This window comes from Drosophila arizonae, chromosome 3, assembly GCF_054131065.1.
Source record: "Drosophila arizonae isolate 15081-1271.41 chromosome 3, UAZ_ARI_1.0, whole genome shotgun sequence".
NCBI lineage: Eukaryota > Metazoa > Arthropoda > Insecta > Diptera > Drosophilidae > Drosophila > Drosophila arizonae.
In genome coordinates, this window is record NC_142923.1 from 9864034 (window position 1) to 9868409 (window position 4376).

Here is a 4376-nt window from a genome sequence, read left to right on the forward strand (position 1 = left end):
TCACACACACACACATGCAGCAATTTGGTTACACCCTTTCGGGGCACACCTAATGCGTACAGGGTATGCAAGAAGGGAAGGCAGACAAAAACAAATGTGCTGAGCGGAGGCAAATCTTAAGACGACGATTCATCGATGCCCTACAGCAGACATAAGAGCTTCTGATATTGCTAATTAATAGCTGCTCTGAGCTGGAACACGCTTGAAGATATAGCTGGTAGATACCCTACTATATGGGATATATGATAATATTGAGAAAAAGGCAAGAGCTAAACCATCAAGGCCTAATCAACTCAGCCATAATTGATAAACTTTGCTGCAAACTGCTTTCAGCTCACTTCGTCCTCAGCTCCAGCTTCAGCTTCAGCTAGTTCTTTGGACAGTGTATATCTATCGCCTGGCGAGCTCATTCATTTCCAATTGTAGCTCATTGGCAGCCATTGCCGACTGCCAGCCACACAGCCGAAAACAGAAGTCGACCACAGCAGCCGCACTGCCGTGGAGCACTAACAACTGCCCTCGCCCGCTGCTCCTGCGGCACCCTTAGCTCCAGCTGCTGCGCTCCTCCAGCTCGTCGTTCCCTTTTGCGGCGGCTCGCGACCAGGCAACACTCACTTTTTGTGCACTGGGCAGCCAAGAATTTTACGTTGACACTTTTAAGTGGACATCAAGCAGTTTGCGCATATTTGCCCCACCAGCACCGCCCGACCGACCCGATGCCCGACGGGCTCCCTCGCCGGCCAGCAGTCGCAGCTGCAGAAAAGTTTCGGCTTTGGTCTTTTGGAAATTTACAGTTGAGTCGCAGCGGAGCCGAGTGGTGCAAGGCGGTGGTGGTGGAGTGGTGCAGCGTGCGAGTTATGCGATCTTTGGACTCTTAACGATTCGCCTTTGTTGTTGGCAACTCTTCTGTTCTTTTTTTTTTGTTGCTGCTCTCGCTGCCTCTCCCTCTCTTCCTTTCTCTCTATATCCCTCTCTCTCGCTCTCTCTCTCTCTCTCTTTTGATTTGGGCAGTTGTCTCGTCCTGCGCTGGGTCAGAAATTCAGTTAATTTAGCAAGAAATGTACAAAAGTTGTCAGTGGTGCGGCATAGCAGAAATGAGGCTAGAGGTCGCCGAGACACACACACAGAGAGTGAGGGAGGGAGGGAGAGAGGAGAGAGGAGAGAGACAGGACTGTGAGACTTTCAGATGCTTCTATTGGCATCGATTGCATGGCAAATATGCGAAACAGTTGCATCAAAAGGACACAATTAGGCAGCGGGATCGAATGCAGCGGATGGGCCTCATCAAAGCGGCTTAGCCGACAATAAATCTTCAACGCATATATACCGAAAATCCACGCGGAATTTTTATTGCTTATTATTGGTCAGCTTGGAGCCTGGGATCTGGCATTTCGCAGAACCAACAACAACAGCATCGGGGCACTGGGCACTGGGAACAGCGCATCGAAAGTATCGAATTTCATTTCCTGTGTCCAGCCCAGCGTCCTATAGAAAGCAGCGTTCACTTGTCATTATAATTCCAAACAATGGCGAATGCACGTTGACCTCTGGCCACATCCCGGCCACCCCTTTGGCTGATGCTTCATACATATACATATATACTCATATATATGTAAGTATATAGTTGTGAAATCAGATCCTTGTTGAAAATCATTCGCACAATCGGCGCACACAAATCGTAACGATTTCTCATTTTAATCAATTAAAAAGTCAACGGCCTCCCCGACTCAGAGAGTCAGAGAATCAGAGACTCAGATACAGATACAGATACAGATTCAGATTCAGAGTCGGCCGATCGGAGGCTAAGGTGATTCTCCATTGCCGATTTCGCCAGCTAACTGTAAATCGCTCTGACACTTGCTGAAAATATGCCCAAAAAACATTCCAATCTGAATGTGAGACGCAGTTGGAGTTGGACTCGCAGTCGGACTCGGCTACGGACTTGTGCCCTTGCATTTTGTTTGATTAATGAGGTGAAATGTTGTGAAATATTGTCAGTTGTTTGTTTTGCCGGCTGGAGCTGGCGTGAGAGACGCAAGACGAGAGGCGAGAGGCGGAGGGCGCGGGGCGAGAGGTGGGCTGCCAGCATCATGTCGACAAATCAAATGGAAATCAATACCTACATGAAATTTAACGCCTCGCCAACGATTCCCGTTTGTCAGCTCGTTACAAGTTTTGGTTGCCGGCAAATGAGAGACGCCCCCGTTGACAACATGCAACACCTGCCCCCCTCCCCTTGCGACCGCCACACAGCTGCTCCCAAATATGGAGAGACAACTGCAGTTGCGGCAGTTGTCAAGAGCAGTCAAAAAATGCAACCAAATACAAATAAAAGAATTGCCAAATAACAAAAATAATAAATAATATTGAGCTGCGAAACAGTAAATGACTTGAAGATACCCTGTACATTGATTTAGATAGCAAATAGTGGTCTGAAATGTAGGATTACTTTTACAATGGCTCAAGGGTCTCCAAGTTTTAAAAAGAAAATATGTCTGGGCAGCTCTTCAGCTCCTCCTTACCTAAGCGTCTCCATATAAAAGCTCGTAATGGCAATGATTACTTTAACAATACAATGAGAATACCCTACAGTCTAATGTATATTAGGTAATTTAATCTCAAGCCAAACATGCCATCAAAATTTAGCTTCAATGAATATAGATCCAAGTTCTATTACACCCATTTAAAACGGCATTTTAATGCGCTACAGGGTATATATGACAGGGTAAAGTGTGAAGCATGTAAACGTCACTCGATCGTGTCGATTCGCTGCAATTGGAGTTGGAATCGGAGCTGTGGCAACCGGAGACCCACAGCTGCAGGTGTTCCCAGAGTGAGCGCTTGGCAAATAGCTGACTTTAGCTCTGCCTGGCAGCCTGAGTGGGGCTGGGGCCTCGGCTGAAGCGTGAAACGCGCAATTTGAGGTGAAACTAAATCAATAAGCACACGGCGTATACTTAATCAAGACATAATGCGCGCCCAAAACCTCCAAATCAGAGACGACAACAAGCGCTGGGCGTAACCGAGGATAAACTGCCAACTGGCGCAATCTGAACAATCACCATGATTAGACGAACAGCAGCAGCAGCAGCAGCGGCAGATCTTGAGCCAGCGATATGAATATTCATGCCTCTAATCAGTTGCGCCCCGTTTAGCAATCGATAACGACAATCGATTGCTGGCGAAAGCGTTGCGACGCCTTAACAGCGAAACGGCTTGCAGAAACTATTTCCTAGAGATTCATAATCTATTAATATCTTATATTATGTACATATGAAGGTATATATTTGAGGTGTACTTTAACTTACATTGAAAGCGTTTAATCAACCTTTGCACAAAATGTTTCAAAATACATTCTTATTACTTTCTTAAGATAATTGATATACATGAAGATATATATGTCGGAGATGATAGTATTATTCGAATATAATATCTTATCGATATATCGGCTCATGCATAGTATTGGGTAATATTGATTGAGTGATGTTAGTTAACACTAATATCGAGTGTGGTCCTGACGAGGTTGCCAGTTGGTTGCGATGGATGTAATCGAACGTGCTAGTGAAAACTCAGACAGTTGATTAGCAAGAGGAAGAAGGGCAGCACTGCAGGAACACGCTGCACTCCACAAAATTATCTAATCTGGAGAAATATCCGACATATACATAAATGTAGTAATATAGCTAAATACACATGATATGTTTGAATTATATTCATAATGTATTTGTTTACTATCTTACACAAATAAACTATAAGATTGTAATAATAGTAGTAGTAATAGTAGTAGTTGTAATATAAGTAGTAGTAATAGCCGTAGTAGTAATAGTAGTAGTATAATTAGCAATAATAGCATAAGTAGTAATAATAGTAATAGCAATAGTAGTAATAGTAGTAGTAATAATAGTAGTAATTAATTTTTGGTTCACAATCCTTAATCTTATTATTATATATGTATTACATCGTCTTCAATTTAAGACTCGTCAAATTTACCTACTTGATATTCCCCTTCCCCTTCAATCCTCCTTACGCAGTCCATTTTCTAAGAGGATCGTTGTTCTCTGACATAATTCGAAATTTAACTGCATGGTTAGTCATTCATGAGCGGGAAGCATTCGATTACCATAGAAGTAATAGATACTTATTTGTAATATACTCATAGTATATGCAAAATATGCTGAAAGCTTAGCAATAATATATTCTATTCTTTGGCTACTGCTCGACCCAACCCAGCCTCATTGATCCCAAAGCCTGAAGCCGTTGCAGAGAGAGAAATATTATTATCTAACGAAGCTGTTTGGGCTTCCATTTGGTGTTTTGCTTTCGGAATCCCCTCACGAAGCTGGCAAACAGTTGTTGACCCAGTTATTGGTTTTTAG